A 19,493-nucleotide genomic window follows, 5' to 3' on the forward strand; every position below is an offset into this window, starting at 1 on the left:
TCACGGAGCGGCCCAGCTGCCCAGGCTCCAGTGTGATTGGGATTCATTTTATGATACCATCAAAACACAAAAAACATGAATTTCTACTTCCTTCTACCTATTAAGGTTTGTCACTCGTATGGCTTGGAAATGTTCTAAATAAATTACTTTGCCCTGTTGGAAAAAGTGCCATGCTGTTAATTTTATTGCTTTTCTGGCAAGTATATTCGTGTTAAGCAGTGGATCTAATTGGAGGCGTATTATAAATTAGATGTGACCGCTGCAGGAACATGAGATCTGTACCGCGTTAGATACCGCATGGCATCTGCATTCTTTTCTAAGGAAATGCAAGGGAGATACCAACCCACCTCTAGCAGGGGTTGGTTAATTGTGAGATTTTGCAGATACTTTCCACATAGTTTAAGGGACGATTATATTACTTTTATAAGAAATTGTATAGTAATAGGTGATGCAACTTGTAGGACTATCATTTCATGGACACCCCAGAACCTATAGTAACTTCTTCCTTTCATTATTATTTTATTTTTTATTAAAGTATATTTGATTTACACTGTTGTGCCAATTTCTGCTATACAGTAAAGTGGACTTAGTCATACATGCATGTACATTCTTTTTTTTTTTTTTTTTTTGCTTTTTAGGGCCCCACCCGAGACATATGGGTGTTCCCAGGCTAGGGTCTAATCAGAGCCACAGCCACTGGCCTACACCACAGCTACAGCAACACAGGATCCGAACCACATCTGCGACCTACACCATGGCTCACAGCAATACTGGAGCCGGAACCCACTGAGTGAGGCCAGGGATCGAACCCGCAACCTTATGGTTACTGGTCAGATTTGTTTCTGCTGCACCACAACAGGAACTCCCCATTCTTTTTTAAATATTATTTTCCATCACCTGTAGTAGCTTCTTAAAATGTCCTTTCCTCTTTCCAAAACTAACTATACTTTTCTGAAATGTAAAAATATTAATATAGGGTAGAAATATTTCTTGGTTTTGAACTTTCAATTTTGAACTAATTTTAGGCTTTCAGAAAAGCTTCAAAATAGCACAGAGCGTCCTTATATTCTGTACCTTTACTTAATGTCGGCGTCCTATATAACCACAGTAATCATTAAGAATAGGATAGTAGCCCTGGTATCGTGTGATCAACCAAACTACGGTTTATTACAATTGCACCTACTGTTCTATTAATTTCTATTTTCTTTTCTGGATTCTATCTAGGACCTCAAGTTAAACTGAGTTGGTGTGTCTCCTTAGTCTCCTGTAATCTGTAATACTTCATCTTTCTTTCTTTTTCATAAAAATGTCTCTTAAAGCAAATTTTTTTGTGTATTTGTTGAAATATGTATAGTAACACCGTGTGTGTTTGGGGGGTCAGGTGTGATAATCAAATAGGAAACATTTGAAGTCCTTGTTTGCTTGAAAAAGAAACACTCCAGAGGCCCTTCTCATACGTGAATGGTATATGACAGGTTTGTTTTATTCAATCAGCGTTGCTAATTCAGATTAATTTTTTAAAAGCCGCTAGGATTTGGCTAAAAACAAAGGTTGAATTTCAAAATATAGTATTTTTAAAAGAGACGGGGTTTTAGTTCGTTAGTTTTAGAAAACTCTAAATTGATATCGATTTTTCATTTTAATTATTGTCTAGGAGATCTTATTATATGTAAGGCCAGTTTCTAATTAGCATAACTGTTATTTTTATGTGGTACATTATTTCAGCTTTAAAAAATAACTTTGTTCCTTAAATCTTCTCCTTTTTTAATTCTATAAAGCGTTGGCTGAGCAAAGATAAACCACAATCGGTGTCTTGCCTGTATTCTACGAATTTCGAATTAGTGAGATTCAAATTAATAGGTATTAATGTAACATTGTTACCGAACTATGATGTTGGAAAACAGTGGAACCGTTTATGAACTGATCTATTCTTCTTAGTACATTGGGCCTCAGCCTGTTTTCTCCCACTGCAGCCACATGTGTGTATAATACGGATTATGAACATAGTCTAGTGGGTAAAAATGGCAGGGAATTTTTTTTTTTTTTTTTTGTCTTTGGTATTTTTAGGGCCCCACTCACAGCATATGGAGGTTCCCAGGCTAGGAGTCGAATTGGAGCTGTAGCTGCCAGCCGATGCCACAGCTCGCGGCAACACTGGATCTTTAACCCACTGAGCAAGGCCAGGGATCGAACCCGCGTCCTCATGGATACTAGTTGGGTTCGTTAACCATTGAGCCACGATGGGAACTCCCCAAAATGGCAGGAATTCTTGATGCTTCTCCTCTTTTTATAAATGACTCTTGAATGGAGATAGACACACACACACACAGACGCCCCAGGTCCACAAACATGGTTTTATTCTTCCATTCTGTTAACTATTCTGACACCAACGGAGTTATCCTGCCATTCAGTTCTGAACTAACCACCCAGAGTTAACTCAGACTCCACAAGTCAAAGGGCACCCTTCACAAGGTTTTCTTGACCTCCGAGGCCCTGGCCACCTGCTCTTTGGAATGACTGCCTCCAAATCCAGGGGTTCCCATTCAGTAATTCTCTTAAAGGACTCACAGAACTCAGGAAAACGCTTAGGACTAGAGCTTTATTATAAAGGATACAAGTGAGGCGAAGCCTAGGGTTGGGTCTGGGAGGGTCTGAATGCCGAGCTCCCTATTCCTCTCCTGGAATTAGGGTGTGTTCACCCTTGCCTCACTGTGTTTACCCACCAGAAAGCTCCACTGAAGGGTATTTTTATTAGGGTTGCATTGGGAGGGAACATTGACCCCTTGCTTGAACTTGAACTTGGTCTCTAACCCCTTTCTTTCCTGGAGATTGGAAGAGCAGGCTGATTGTCACGTGGTGCAAAGCTTCAACCCTCGAATCATTGTCTTTCCAATACAACCATCCTGAAACCACCCAGAGGCCCACCATGAGTCACCTCTTTAGCATAAGCTCTCTGGGCCAACCGTGAATAACAAAGACAGCCACCAGAAAATTGCAAGGAGGGAGTTCCCGTCATGACTCAGTGGTTAACGAATCCAACTAGGAACCAGGAGGTTGTGGGTTCCATCCCTGGCCTTGCTCAGTGGGTTAAGGAACTGGCATCACCGTGAGCTGTGGTGTAGGTCACAGATGTGGTTCGGATCCCGCGTTGCTGTGGCTGTGGTGTAGGCTGGTGGCTACAGCTCCTATGAGACCCCTAGCCTGGGAACTTCCATATGCCGTGGGAGCTGCTCTAGAAAAGGCAAAAAGAAAGAAAAGAAAATTGCAAGGATTCAGAATCTCTCAGGATAAAGGACAAAGGCCAGTCCTCCGGGGTGTTTTTTTTTTCCCCCTTTTTTTTTCTGATACCAAAATACATGACATTGCATACTGTTTGGAAAATAACAAAAAACATTAAGAAAATATAAAGCATCCGTAATCCTACACAGTGATAACCTCGCTGAATGTTCTCGTATACATTTTAAATAGTTTTTCTCTGCCTTTTAAACAGTATTGGGGCTTAGTTTATAGATTTTTTAATAATAGTTTATTAAATTATCCCCAAGAATGCGATATTTTGATACTGTTATAAATAGTAGTTTTTGAAAACTTCATTTCCAGCCATTTATTTTTAGTGTATAGAAATGCAAATAATTGCTGTATGTTGACCTGGTCCTTAAAATATTCTAACTATGCAGTCATGTTGCCTGCAAGTAAAGTTTACTTCTTCCTTTCCAATCTGTATCCCTTTTATTTTATTTTTTGTCTTTTTGCCATTTCTTGGGCTACTCTCGTGGCATATGGAGGTTCCCAGGTTAGGGGTCAAATCAGAGCTGTAGCCGCTGGGCTACGCCAGAGCCACAGCAACACAGGATCCGAGCCGCATCTGCAACCTACACCACAGCTCACGGCAACGCCGGATCGTTAACCCACTGAGCAAGGGCAGGGACCGAACCCGCAACCTCATGGTTCCTAGTCGGATTCGTTAACCACTGCGCCACGACGAGAACTCCTGTATCCCTTTGAATTTTCTGTCTCCACTGTGCTGGCTGCCTAGGACATTTTAAAGCCCATGTTGTAATACAACACAGTGTTAAACAGAAATAGTCACGGTGGACATCCTTGTCTGCTCCTGAGTTTAGAGGAGATACGTTCATTCTTTCAACATTAGGTACAGTGTTAGCTGTAGGTTGCTCTTAGAAGCCCTTTATTAAGGAAGTTTCTTCTAACCCTAACTTTCTGCGAGCGTTTTTTCATCATAAATGGATGTTGCATATTATCACTTTTTTTTCCTCTTCTGGGATGATTGTTTGATTTTTTTTCTCCTTTGTGCTGGTAATGATGGATCACAACTTAAAAGACTCTTGAATGTTACAGGAACCTTGCATTTCCTGGAATAAGTATCATTTGGTCCTGCTGTATTGTCCTTTCTATATACTGCTGGACTTGTTAAGGAGTGTTGTATTGATGTTCATGAGAGACGAGTCTGTGATTTTCTGAGTAGTATCTTTGGTTTTGTGGTCAAGGTAAAGCTGACCTTGGAAAATGAGTTTTAAGAGGTTTCCTTCTCCTCCGTGTTGTCAGTGAATTTTTTTAAATGGTCGTCATTTCCTCTTTAAATCTTTCATGGAATTCACCAGTGAGCCACTCCGACCAGGGTTTTCTTTGTGGGAAAGGTTTCAATTTCAAATGCACTGTCTTTAATAGATATAGGACTATTTGTATGTATTCTTTCTTAAATCAATTATGATAATTAGTTTTTCAAGCAGTCTATCCATTTCATGTAAGTTGTTGAATTTATTGGCCTAAAATTATTCATAATATTATTTTATCCTTTGTCTGTAATGATGTCCCTTGGCTCTTCGTTCATTCCTAATATTGATAATTTTTAAAATTCTTTGATTCTTAATTAGTTTTACCAGAGTCTTAACAATTTTACGGATCTTTTCAACGATCAGATTTTAGTTTTGGTTTTTTGTCTTCTGCTCATTTTCTTTCTCAGTGACTTCCAGTCTTCATTATTGCCTTTCTTCTACTTATGTTTTCAACTCAATTTTGCTTCCCTAGATCCTTCAAAATGGAAAGCATATATCATTGATTTTTTTTCTATAATTTAAGAATTTAAAGTTTTCTATTCTTTTGCCTTTAAGCATTTGTTCAGCTGTTTCCCACAGACTTGATAGGCTATGTTTTCATTGTTGTCTAGCTATGAACATTTTCTAATTTTTCCTTCCTTCTGATTTCTTCTTGGACCTGTTGGTTATGTATATTGGTATTAGTTTTGTAATATATAACTATTTTAAAATATTTTTGTCTTTGACTTCTGATTTGATTTCCTTGTAATTACAGAAAACAGTCTGTAGAATTTCAGCTATTTACATTTATTGAGTCTTATTTTATAGATCAACATATAGAACGTCTTGGTGAATGTTTCATGTGCCCTTGAAGAGAATGTGCATTTTACAGTTTGGGGTAAAGTCTGTTATAAGTGACAGGTCAAGAGAGTTGATAGTGTTATTCAAGTTTTGTTTGTTTTCTGCATCTCTTTTTCTAGCAAATACTGCAAAAGGAGTGCTGAAATTTTCCGGTATAATTATGAACTTGTCTGTTTCTCCTTTGTCCTGTCAGTTTCTGATGAATGTATTTTGAAACTCTGCTGTTTACGATTGTTATGTTATATGTATCTTCTTCAGGAGTTGATTTATATCCTAATGTGATGGCATTCTTGATAGCTGGCTCTCTTCCTTGTCATGGAGGCTGTTTTGTTTGACAGTAATGCAGCCAGTCCAGCTTCCTACTGGTTGTGTCTGAATAGCATGTCTTTCTTCCATCTTTTTACTTTTAACTCATCTGTGTATTTATATTTTCAGTGTGTTTTATGTGTAGTAGATAGCACTGAGTGGGTCTCTGCATTTTCATTAGGAGGTTTTGGAATTACCAGTACGGTTGGATTTCATCTCCCATATTCTTGCTCATTTCCCATTTGTCCCATTTGCTCTCTGTCCCACTTTCCGTGCCTTCTTTTGGGTTGAATTGGATTTTTTAACACTTTGCATATATAAGCACTATTTCTTTGTTTTCTTATTATTTTGATTGCCCTGGGATTTACTTTGGCGTACCTTCATGTAATGTTATGCCATGTTAGTATAATGTGAGAACTTAAACTGCCATTTTCCTCCTCAATCCTTATGCTGTGATTGAAATACATTTTATTTCTACATGTATTATAAACTCCATAATGTATTTTTAATAATTTTTCATATAGTGGTTTATCTTTTAAATGAATCAAAACTGAGAAAAATCGTTTCCATTTTGCTACTCTATTGTTGTGTACACATCTGAGTTTTATCTGATATACTATTCTTCTGCCTGAAGAATTTCCTTTAATATGTTTTATAGTGGAGGTTTTCTAGCAATGAATTCACATAACTTTTATTTACCTGAAAATTTCTTTTTTTTTTTTTTTTTTTTTTTTTGTCTTTTTGCTATTTCTTGGGCCGCTCCCGCAGCATATGGAGGCTCCCAGGCTAGGGGTCCAATCAGAGCTGTAGCTGCCGGTCTACACCAGAGCCACAGCAACGCGGGATCCGAGCCGTGTCTGCAACCTACACCACAGCTCATGGCAACGCTGGATCGTTAACCCACTGAGCAAGGCCAGGATCGAACCCGCAACCTCATGGTTCCTAGTCGGATTCGTTAACCACTGTGCCACCACGGGAACTCCTGAAAATTTCTTTATTTTACCTTCAATGTTGTGGGATATTTTCTTTGGGTGTAGAATTATGGGTGAAAGGTTTATTTTTTCCTTTTTTGCAACTTAAAGATACTATTCTGTTGTCTCCTGGACTGCATTATTTCTGATGAGAAGTTAGAGATTATTCTTATTTTTGTTTACCCCTGTGTAATATATCTTCTTAGCTGACTGTTTATTTAAAAGGCTTTCTCCTGATCATTGATTTTGAATGATTTGATTATGATATGTCTTAATGTTATCTTCTTTGTATTTAGCCTGCTTGGGGTTTGTTGAGCTCTTTGGATCTGGGGTTTTATATTTTTATACTTTTTTTATCAGCTTTTTCTTTTGGAAGAATTTATTATTTTTACAAAAATTTTCTGCACCTTCTTTCCTTTCATCTTTTGGAACTCAAATTGTATGTATACCAGGACGTTTCAAATTGTCCCATAGGACTCCTAGGCTCTGTCAATTTTCTTCAGCCATTTTTCTTTCTGTTTTTAGTTTGGATAGTTTCTGTTCCTGTGTCTTCAAGTTCACTGATCTTTTCTTCTGCATTGTCTAATCTTCTCTCAACCCTATGCAATGAAACTTTTAATTCACATACAGTATTTTTTGGCTTTACAAGTGTTTATTGGTTCCTTTTTATATCTTAATTTTTCTCATATGTATTCATTCATATTCATATATTCATGTTTACTTTTCAATCCTTGGGTATTAAAAAATAGTTATTTTTAAGTCCTTGTTTAAAAATTCCAATATCTCCATTTTTTTCTAGGTCTATTTCTGTTGATTGATTTTTCTCCTGGTTATAGTTTACACAGTCCCTTTTTTCATTTGCCTAGTAACTTTTGATTGAATATCGAGCATTGTTGACTCTGGATTTTGTTTTATTCCACCATAGAGCATCAAGTTTTGTTCTAGCTAGCAGTTATTTGCATGATTCTTCCAAATCTTGTTTTAACATTTATTTTGGATGGGTCGATGGTTTTGTTTTTGTTTTTGTTTTGCTCTATGGACTAGTTCAGTCCTTCTACTACAGCCTTTTGGTGTATGTACAGAATGCTTCATGTGTTCAATGAATTTTCTCTTATTAATGATCAGAATTTGAGTGAATCAAGCTTTCTAGCAATCTTTCTTTCCCCAGAAGTTGTCGTATGCTCATAGCTTTGAATCTCAGCTCAAAGCCCAAGAGTATTTCTGCACCTCTATTCTTTGTAGCTCTCTCAGCTCTGCTACTCTAATTTTCATATTCCAGATTCCTCAGTTTCTCTCTCTTCAACTCAATAGGACCACTGAGCTCTACTTGATACCCAAGTCTCTGTAGCATGTCTGTAAACTGCTTTCAGACAAAAAGCTGGGGAAGATCATAGGACTCATTGCTTTTTCTCCCCTCTTTTCTCATAGATCCTAGTCCTGCTCAGCTTGTCTGAAATATCTGAAAACAGTTGTATTTTAAGTTTTATCGAGATTCCTAGTTTGTTACAGTTAAAGGTCAAATTCGACTTTTCTGTCATCTTTGGAAGCTGAAATTCGGCCCTTCATGCAGTTTTGTACCCTGGGTTTTTTTTTTTGTTTTTTTCTTTTTCTCTTTGTATTTTAAATCTTTTCCATGCTTTTCAGAAATTCTCCTTTGAATGACTGGAGAACAGTCTTTTGAGTGGGTATGCCAGCATTTACATAAGAATCCCCCATAATTTACATGAGAACATCAACCTCAATTGTACTGCATTAATATTTATGTACACTTTTATTATTTTCATAGGATAAAATGAAATTACTGTGTCAAAGGAAGTAGAAGTTCACATGGCTTTTTGCACAGTTTAACAAATTGCAATCCAGAAAGGCTATTTCAGTTTAAACACAGAATCATTATATGAGAGTGTGCATATCACCATGACCTTGCTAGTGCTGGATATTAATTTAAAAAAAAAATACTCAATTTAAGTAAAAATTGATATCTTATTGTTAGAATGTCATTTATCTGGTCATTCATTTACTTTATTATCGTTATGCTTGGATTTACATAATACCTATTGGCCATTTAAGTCCCATCAAGTTAAATTATGTACATATTTTAAAGTATCAAATAGTGGAGAAGGTCTTCCAATGAAAACATCCATCCCCTGTCCCATATTTCATCATCCCACTCCTGTTGCTCAAAGGAAACCTGTTTTAACTTTTCTTAATCTTTTATTTTTTATTAAAGTGTAGTTGATTCACAATGTCATACCAATTTCTGCTGTATAGCAAAGTGACTCAGTCATACATATATATATACATTCTTTTTTTAAATATTATTTTCCATCAAGGTCTGTACCAGGAGATTGGATGTAGTTCCCTGTGCTGTACAGTAGGACCTTAGTGTTTATCCATTATTAATGTAATGGTTTGCCTCTTCTGACCCCAAACTCTCAGTCCGTCCCACTCCCGCCCCCACTCCCTTGGCAACAAGTCTGTTCTCTATGTCTGTGAGTCTGTTTCATTTGCGTCAAATTTTAGATCCCACATAAGAGTCATATCATGTGGTATTTGTCCCTCTCCTTCTGACTTACTTCACTTAGTATGAAAATCTCTAGTTCCACCCATGTTGCTGCAAATGGCATTATTTCGTTCTTTTTTATGATTGAGTAGTATTCCACTGTATATATGTACCACATGTTCCTAATCCCTTTGTCTGTTAATGGACATTTATGTTGCTTCCAAGTTTTGGCTATTGTGAATAGTGCTGCTGTGAACATAGGGGTGCATGTGTCTTTTGTACGAAAGTTTTGTCAAGACATACACCAGGAGTGGGATTGCTCAGTCATATGGTAGTTCTATATTCAGTGTTCTGAGGAACCTCCATACTGTTTTCCATAGTGGTTGAACCAATTTACATTCCCACCAACAGTGTGTGTGGGGGGGTCCCTTTTCTCCACACCCTCTCTAGCATTTTGTTATTTGTAGACTTATTAATGATGGCCATTCTGGATAAGCAATGATTTCCTGCTGTATAATGCTGGGAACTATATCTAGTCACTTGTGGTGAAGCATGATGGAGGATACTGTGAGAAAAAGAATGTGTGTATATATATGTATGTGTGTGTGACTGGGTCACTTAGCTGTACAGTAGAAAACTGACAGTACACTGTAAACTATAATAGAAAAAATAAAAATCATTATATATATTTTTAAAAATGATGGCCATTCTGACCAGGTAAGGTGGTACCTTGTAGTTTTGACGTGCATTCGTCTGATAATTAGTAATGTTGAGCATTTTTTCATGTGCATGTTGACCCTCCATATGTCTTTTGGAGAAATGTCTATTTGGGTTTTGCCCATTTTTCAGTTGTGTTGGCTGTTTTGCTGTTGAGTTATATGAGTTGTTTGTGTATTTTAGAGATTAAGCCCTTGTCAGTTGCATCGTTTGCAACTATTTTTTTCCCATTCCTTAGGTTGTCTTTTCATTTTTTTAATGGTTTCCTTTGCTGTGCAAAAACTTGCAAGTTTGCTTATGTCCCATTGGTTTTTACCTTGGGAGACTGACCTAAGAAAACATTTGTACATTTGATGTCAGAATATGTTTTGCCTATATTCTCTTCTAGGAGTTAGATGGTCTTATGTTTGTCTTTAAGCCATTTTGAGTTTATTTTTGTGCATGGTGTGAGGGCATGTTCTATTTTCGTTGATTTACATGCAGCTGTTCCAGGTTTGTCAGCACCATTTGCTAAAGAGACTGTCTTTTTCCTATTTTATGTTCTTGCCTCATTTGTTGAAGATTAATTGACCATGGGTTTCTGGGTTCTCTATTTTGTTCCATTGGTCTATATGTCGGTTTTTGTACCAGTACCACACTGTCTTGATTATTGTAGCTTTGTAATATTGTCTGAAGTGTGGGAGTTATACTTCCTGCTTTTTTTCCCCTCAGGATTGCTTTGAAATTCTGGTCTTTTATGGTTTCATATAAATTTTAGAATTATTTGTTCTAATTCTGTGAAAAATGTTATGGGTAATTTGATAGGGATCACATTAAATCTGTAGATTACCTTGTGTCATATGGTCATTTTAACAATATTAATTCTTCCAGTCCGAGAGTATAGGATATCTTTCCATTTCTGTGAATCCTCTGTAATTTCCTTTGTTAATGTTTTATAGTTTTCAGCATAGAAGTTTTTCACCTCCTTGGTCAGGTTTACTTCTAGGTATATTTTTGGGGGGTGCAATGTTAAAGGGTATTATTTTTTAATGTTCCTTTTCTAATATTTCATTGTTAGTTGGCAAATCAGTGAGGGAACAAGATCCTAAATGACACAATAGGACATTGTTTTCAACGGCACATGGAACATTCTCTAGGATTGACCACATATTGTGGCACAAAACTAACCTCAACAAATTTAAGAGTACAGAAATTATTTCAAGCATCTTCTCTGACCACAGTGGCATGGAACTAGAAATCAACCACAGAAAAATAAATGAGAAAAAAACAATTATATAGAGACTAAACAACATGCTACTCAAAAACCAATGAGTCAACAAAGAAATAAAAAAGGAAATTAAAAAATACCTTGAGACAAATGACAATGAAAACACAACTGTACAAAATCTATGGGATGCCACAAAAGTGGTTCTTAAAGGGAAGTTCACAATGATATAAGCCTTCCTCAGAAAACAAGAAAAATTTCAAATAAACAGCCTAAGCTACCACCAAAAAGAATTAGGTTTTATTTGTTCTTTTTTTTTTTTTCCTAACATCAGCAGAAGGAAGGAATTAATAAAGATCTGAGGAGAAATAAAGTAGAGATTTAAGAACAGTAGAAAAAAACCAATAAAACCAAGAGCTGGTACTTTCAAAGGGTAAACAAAATCAACAAACCTCTGGTCAAAATAACCAAGAAGAAGAGAGAGAGAAGTGAAATAAACAAAATAAGAAATGAAAAAGGAGCAATCTCAACAGATACTGCAGAAACAGAAAAAACTCTAAGAGAATACTCTGAACAATTTTATACCAACAAATCTGACTACTGAAAAGAAATGGACAACGTTCTAGAAACATACAGCTCACCAAAACTGAATCAAAAAAAAAAAAAAGATCATTTGAACAGATTGATCATTAGAAATGAAACTGTGTACTTCAAAAAAAAAAAAAAAAAACTCACTACAAATAAAAGTCTGGGACCAGATGGCTTCTCAGGCAAATTCCATCAAACATATACAAAGAAGAACTTATACCGATTCTTCTTAAACTTTTCCAAAAGATTGTAGAGGTGGGAACACTCCCAAAGACATTCTATGACACTATCATCCTACTACTCAAACCTGAAGAGATACTACCAAAAAAGAAAATTATAGGCCCGTATCTGTGATGAATATAGATGCAAAAATACTCAACAAAATATTAGCCAACCAAATCCAACAATGCACAAAAAAGATCATATACCATGAGCAAGTGGCATTCATCCCAAGTTGTCAAGGATGGCTCAACATACGCAAAATCAGTCAGTGTTAACACACCACCTTAACAAAAGAAAAGTCAAAAACATATGATCCTCTCAATAGATGCAGAAAAAGCATTTGACAAAATTCGATATCCAAACATGATTTTAAAAAAGGCTCTTACCAAAGTGGGTATAGAGGGACCATATCTCTATACAACAGTTTTAATTCTTTAACATTCTTTTTTTTTAACTTCCTTTTTTCTCATGTTATTTTTTAGTGATACTGTATTTCTCATTTTTGAATGATGGTTCCTCCCTTCTTTTATTATAGTTTATTTTACTTTTTGTCTTTTTGCTTTTTCTAGAGCCACTCCCATGGCATATGGAGGTTCCCAGGCTAGGGGTCTAATCAGAGCTGTAGCTGCCAGCCTAGGCCAGAGCCACAGCAACGCGGGATCTGAGCCGCGTCTGCGACCTACATCACAGCTTACGGCAACACCGGATCCTTAACCCACTGAGCAAGGGCAGGGATCGAACCCGCAACCTCATGGTTCCTAGTCGGATTCATTAACCACTTCGCCACGACGGGAACTCCAGTTTTAATTCTTTAGATATCTAAATTAGATCTTATAATGTGACTACTTCTGTTATTTATATTAATATTTACTCTTCTAGCTCTTTTAGGTTAGCCTCTTCAATCTTGTAAATATACTTGTATAATTAAATCAGTAAACAGTGTTTACATTATTCTATCTGTGTAATGTTCTCCATAGCACTGATATTATATTATTATAATTCACATCTTAGAAAGCTTTCTGCCTTCCTGGAGGTTTTTTTTTTTTCCTGCAATATCTTCCTTAATTTTATTTCTTTAGCTGTAGCATATTTATATTTATTGAGTGCCTCTCCTTTTCTTAATTGTTAAAAAACATTTAAAAGCAGGAAAACGGCAAGGAGGCCCACTATTCCGTTTTGTGTCTTACCATTGTACCAGTGGCTCTAGTCAATGCAACAGGAACATTATATTAAAATTATGAGGATTGGAAAGGAGATGACATACTGTCAGTTGTTTGCAGATTATATGATAGTTTAGGTAAAGCACACATGAAGCTTTCAGACTAGTTATTAGAAATAAAAGTATTGAGCAAGATGAGCTTCAAGTAACCAAGTTTCAACTGGATAAAAAGCAAAAAAAAAATAAATTTTGGAAAAACAAAAATAGTAAGAAAATCTAAAATGGAAACAAAATGTCTGCAAAAGCATTTGACTAACAGCCCTGCACAGCACAGATTTCTGATCCTGAAAGTAACTGAGTGCCAGGCACAGGCTGTGGGTACCACTCAGGTGTGGCTTTCATGACATCTAGTTCCATAAGCAGAGCCTCCCCAAGGGCTTCATTTTTTTCTGCCCACTGCCGGGAGCTGTTCCAGCTGTTCTCATGGGCTGGCTCAAGAACAGGAAAGATTATAGTTCTTTTGTTTCCAGAACCTCTCTGTTCCCTTGAGACCTCTCGTGGAAATCTCTAGAGTGGGGGAAGCATCTGCGTTCACCCCTAGAACTCTTGGTATTGGTACTGATGAGAGACTAATTACTTGGTCTTTCCAGGCTCAGGTGCTCTTTTCTGATTCTTGATCTGGAGCATCGAGTTAAATCCTCCCCCCCAACCCTTGGAAACGTTATTCTATTAGAGGGTGAGAGGATCGAGGTACCATGAGTATTACGATGTATTATAAATAGGAAACTTGCTAAGAGATGAGATCTTCATTGCTCCCACCTCAAGAACAAATGATAATGACATATTGGTTAGCAATGTTAGCTAACACTATACAGTCATATTGCCATATAAATGTATAAAATCTGTATGTTATATATCTTAAAGCTGCACAATGTTATGTGTCAGTTCTAGCTCAATAAAAAAATAAATTGGCATTTATGCAGCCCTTGGAAAGTTGAACACTAAAGGATTAAACAAATATGTACGTATACAGCAGGAAGATACTTTGTCCCATGAAAAATTAAATTTCGGAATCGGTAAGCAACAGATTTAGAATCAGAATCTAATTTCTCTAGCTCAGTAGTTCTCAACTGAGGCAAATATCCAGGGACATTTGGCAATGTCTAGGGACACTGTGAGTTGTCACAATTCGAGGGGATGATGGTGGGGGTGTTGGTGTTACTGGCACCTGAAGGTAGAGGCCAGGAATCTTGCTAAACACCCTACCATACAAGCCAGCCCCCCAACAAAGATTGAGCTTCCTCAGAATGTCATTAGTGCTGAGGTTGAGAAACCCTGCTGTAACCCAACAACTCATCCTTCAAAAGTTATCCACCTAAACCCATCATCACAGTAATAGCAGTGAACATTTATTAAGCACGTACTATATACCAGAGACAGTGCTAACTAAATCCCATGTATATTCTTACGGAGTCCCCACAGCTATTCCTATGAGGAAGAGTCTGTTCTTACACCTGTTTTACAAATGAGACCACGGAGGCTTAGGTTTAAAAAAAACCTTTCTAAGATTACCCAAAGACGAAGGGATAAAGCCAGATTTCAGACTGATCTGTCTGAAGCCAGGGCCAGAACTTTTAACTAGGCTTATCTGTCTCCCGAGTTAGGGCTAGGGCCCTCATTTCACAGAATAAAGAGCTTTGCGAGACCTTTATGCAGGCTCATTCCTCTGTCAGTCCTTGTAGGGAAATAGTCTAATGACTTAGGAGAGCTTTAGCCCCAGAGGGCTGTGTGAAGATCTTGTGTCGCTAATACTTAACGTACAGTGACCTCCATAGGGCCACATGACTGGTTCAAGGCAGAACTGGGAAAAGCCATCCCTCCTATCACACCTTCCCCGGTATCCGTCTTTATGGCACTTGATTCTGTCCCTGACACTCTCAAAGGAATGCCTTCTGAGCTTCGGCTCCTTTTCCCTTCCACCCATGTCTCAGTTTGGGTTAGCCTGAAAGCAGAGCCTGAGGCGAGGGGTTGGGTGCAGGGATTCTGTTTGAGATGGGAACTCAGGAAACTGAAATGAGGCAGAGGAAGTCAGGGAGGAAGAAACTCCAGCATGGGTGTTATGCTGGTAGGTTGCCAGTGTGAGCGAGCATGGCTCCTAAACCCATTGCTTTACATTTATCCATTTCAAGCTGCCCTTGCACTTGGGCTGAATGCAAAGGGCTTAGGACAGGTAGCAGGATGATGCAGATGGGTGTTGTATCCTTGGGAAGGGACCATTTCACTGACTTCACACGGAGCTGTACCCTGCAGCTACAGATGAATTCAAATTTCTGCTGAAGGATATGAACCCATTTCTTCTGAAAGGTTCACCCAGCAGAGTGACAGAACAGCAAATGCACAGTGATCTCTCCACTAAGTCCTGAAGATTCTTCAGATAAAAAGACCAGCTGGTGCAACATGGAGCTGCCAGGGTGTGTGATCAGATGGGTCCCTGTATGCTTGGTGTGCTGCCCACAAACTTTGTTCTTGCCGCATGCTCTCTTCCCTTTTTTCTTTCAAAATGCTGCTGGATTGATTCATCTGGTTTTTCGGTAGAAGTGCTGGACACATCCACGGAACAAGAGGCAGTTGTTAAGGCTCCATTCCCTCCTTGCTGCTCTTGAGGAAGCTCACGATAGCAGTTAACTAGACCAAAATTAAATGAGTACAGTTTTATAAATCCTGCGTGCCGTGAAGTCTGACAGCCATATTCAGAATGACAGACGCAAGCTGGTTATGCCCTGAGCCAGGCTGAGTGAGAGGTGTTACCTCTAAGTGCAGTTACGGAGTGAGATAAAAGGAAGCAGAGAACAGCTTGACTGTACCTTGTATTTTTGTAAAAAACCAGTAGCCAGCGTTTATCGAGCACTTATCATGCATTAAGTTGTTTAAGGCCACTTTGCAAGAATGTGGTAGTATTTTAGGAGCCAGAACAGAAAGTGCTTTCAGGGGGAAGAGAGGCACTTGGGGTCGGGCAGAGCCACTCGAAGGTCTTCTATGGAGCTAACAAAGTTCTATGATTTCCACGTCTCGGTTACAGCGATGTGCTTTTCGTAATACTCAATGCATCTGTGTGCTTGATACACCTTTTTAGTAAGTGCATGGCCTTTCGCAATTCAAAGAAGGTTAAAAATGTTTTTAAATAAATTTTATTGAATGTAGTTGACTTAGAAAGTTGTGTTAGTTTCAGGCGTACAGCAAGGTAAATCGCTTCTACATGTATGTGTATCCATTCCTTTTCCGATTCCTTTCCCGTGTAGGTTATTACACAGTATAGGGTAGATTATCCTGTGCTTTATAGTAGTTCCTTGTTGCCTATTTTATGTATGGTTGTGTGTCAATCCCAACCCCCTCATTTATTCTCCCCCCCCCATTTCTCCTGTGGTAACAATACATTTGGTTTCAAAATCTTTACGTCTGTTTCTGTTGACGTTCTTTTGTATCATTTTTTGTTAGATTCCACGTATTAGTGATCTCATATGACATTTGTCTTTCTCTGACTACTTAGTATGAATTTCTAGGTCCATCTATGTTGGAGCAAATGGCGTTATTTCACTCCTTTTTACGGCTGAGTAATATTCCACTGTATATAGGCACCACATCTTCTTTATCCAATCCTGGAAGAAGGTTAAAATATTAAACATTTTTTAATGACTAGATAGAAAACTAATTTCTGAGATGGAGCGAATAATAGTGAGAAACATATAAGCCTTCTATGTGCACCATCTCATTTCATCCTTACAACACCCTTGAAGTTGATGACACTATTATTATCCCTGTTGTCAGATGGGGAAACTGAGGCACGTGGAGATCAAATTACTTGTTCCAAGTCATGCTTTGTTATGGAATGCAATTTGTGTGCCCGATGCACAGTGAGGCAGACAACCCAAAATGTTGGGAGTTTGGAACAGAGAGAGATGTTTATGGCAGGGCCAAGCAAGGAGAGTGGGTGGCTTGTGCCCCAGATACTCCAAATTCCCTGAGGATTTCAGCAAAGCATTTTTAAAAGCCAGGTGAGAGGGGAGTCGCAGGGTATGTGCTTGGTTCACACGCCGGTCTCTGATTTGTTCTTGGCGAGGTACCAGGGCGATGTCACAGGGGTTGTTAACATTGTCAGTACTTAGGTGCCTGCAGGTCTGGGAGCTCATGCTCATCACTAGTTAATGTCTTCCATTTGGTGGTGCCTTTAGCATCTGTAAACTGTTTATCTAGGTCCTCAGAGAGGAGCTAGAGCAGAGGTTCTGCGGGAGGGGTCTGCCCCCAAGGCCCCTTAGAACCTTGCTTGCTTACACTGTTATGGAGGTGAGTTTTGTTATTCAGATGCAATGCTTTCACTTTTTAAAGCTGGTCCATTGAACTAAGATGTGCTCAGCAGCTTGGTTTATTCAAAGCCTGCACTGGCTTAGTCACTCCTCTCCAAGGCCCAAGGCACAAGAGCAAAGTGCCCCAGTGCCCCATGGGAAGAAGTTGGCCACCATGCTTCAGAGCAGCTGACCTCGTTCTGTAGAAACCAGCCACTCTGCTCCATCTCATGGATTTTCCTTTAAATGAAAAGTTACCTGTTAATTGTAGCTGCAACAACAAGAGACACCTTAATCTAGTTACTGTAGACTTGATTCCCTGCAAGGTGCCATGGTCAGTGGGTTTGGGGTTTGGTTTCAGTTGCTAACCTTTCCATCCTTGTCAGGTCTGGTCGTTTTTTGAAACAGGCTCGTCTTCAGTACCAGTCACTGGATGTGTGTGTGTGAAATGGGTACCGTGAGTAACTTCAGCAGACTGTTAATAAAGGGCAGTTTAAATATCGGATTAAAATACATCCTTGGCTCTTCAAGGGCTAAAATCTGAATGCCAGTCACCATCTGACACGCTTGATGCAATCAGGCAGGTTTTCATTTAGCAACTGCTTTGTGACTAGTTAGTACCAGATATACGTTTCACAGAAGCCTGGTCTTTGGTCAGGAGGATGGGATATGGGTGAATGTGTGCCCATGTTTTAAATCCTATGGAGGCAGGCTTTGAACTTGGCAAATGACATTATTTTCAATAATTTCTCTTGCAATCTTAACCTCTGCTAAGATTATATCCCTTCCTTTCTCCTTTCTGTTCATCAGGGACTGTAGCCCTCTGTCCCTCTGTCACCCTTCGGGTACTGTCATCATTTTTAGCTATCTTCTTTCCACCTTTTCTCCTCACCTTATAGCACCTGGCACAGAGCTCTGCAACTGGTAAGCAGTCAACAGATGTCTCAAAGAAATTAATGCACAGGAGTTCCCGTCGTGGCGCAGTGGTTAACGAATCCAACTAGGAACCAAGAGGTGGCAGGTTTGATCCCTGGACTCGCTCAGTGGGTTAAGGATCCGGCGCCGTCATGAGCTGTGGTGTAGGTTGCAGACGTGGCTCAGATCCTGCATTGCTGTGGCTGTGGCTTAGGCCAGCAGCTCTAGCTCTGATTAAACCCCTAGCCTGGGAACCTCCATATGCCTCGGGAATGCCCCCCCCCCAAAAAAGAAAAGAAATTAATGCACACCATGGAGAATTTTAAATATTCATGTTGTATGCAGAATCTCATATTACTGCCTTCCTACACCAGGATGTAGACCTCAGTGCTGGTCCTAGAAGCTGGATGGGGAGTTCCCATCGTGGCACAGTAGTTAATGAATCTGACTAGGAACCATGAGGTTTAGGGTTCGATCCCTGGCCTTGCTCAGTGGGTTAAGGATCTGGCATCACTGTGAGCTGTGGTGTAGGTTGCAGACGCGGCTCAAATCCCGTGTTGCTGTGGCTCTGGCGTAGGCCAGTGGCTACAGCTCCGATTAGACCCCTAGCCTGGGAACCTCCTATGCCACAGGAGCGGACCTAGAAAGGAAAAAAGACAAAAAATAAAATAAAGTAGTGTTTAAAAAAAAGAAGCTGGATGGAATCAGTAAATTCCATATCCAGTCAGTTTCTACCTATGAATCAAAATTTCAGAGAGATATTTTATGTTATTAATTTTTTTTTTTTTTTAAGGGCTTCGCCCGCAGCATGTGGAAGTTCTCAGGCTAGGAGTTGAATTGGAGCTGCAGCTGCCGGCCTATACCACAGCCACAGCAACGCCAGATCCGAGTCGTGTCTGTGACCTACACCACAGCTCGTGGCAACGCTAGATCCTCAACCTACCAAGCAGAGCCAGGGATAGAACCCGTGTCCTCATGGATGCTAGTCAAGTTTGTTACTGCTGAACCCCCATGGGAACACCCAGAGAAATATTTTAAAACCTTCTAAAGGGAAGCGGATAGTGAACGGAAGGTGTGGATAGATTTTCTGCTCTGCCCACGTGTATTGCCCAGAAAGCACCTGAGCTTCATGGACGTGGATCAAGAGTTGCACG

General features: G+C 39.0%; 1 protein-coding gene across 16 annotated transcripts in view; it reads left to right on the forward strand.

The window, feature by feature from the left end:
• PHACTR1 (phosphatase and actin regulator 1) overlaps nucleotides 1-19,493 on the forward strand; it is a 561,465-nt gene that overhangs the window by 387,065 nt on the left and 154,907 nt on the right. The gene's annotated exons all lie outside the window — the stretch shown is intronic.

Source organism: Sus scrofa, chromosome 7 (genome assembly GCF_000003025.6).
Source record: "Sus scrofa isolate TJ Tabasco breed Duroc chromosome 7, Sscrofa11.1, whole genome shotgun sequence".
NCBI lineage: Eukaryota > Metazoa > Chordata > Mammalia > Artiodactyla > Suidae > Sus > Sus scrofa.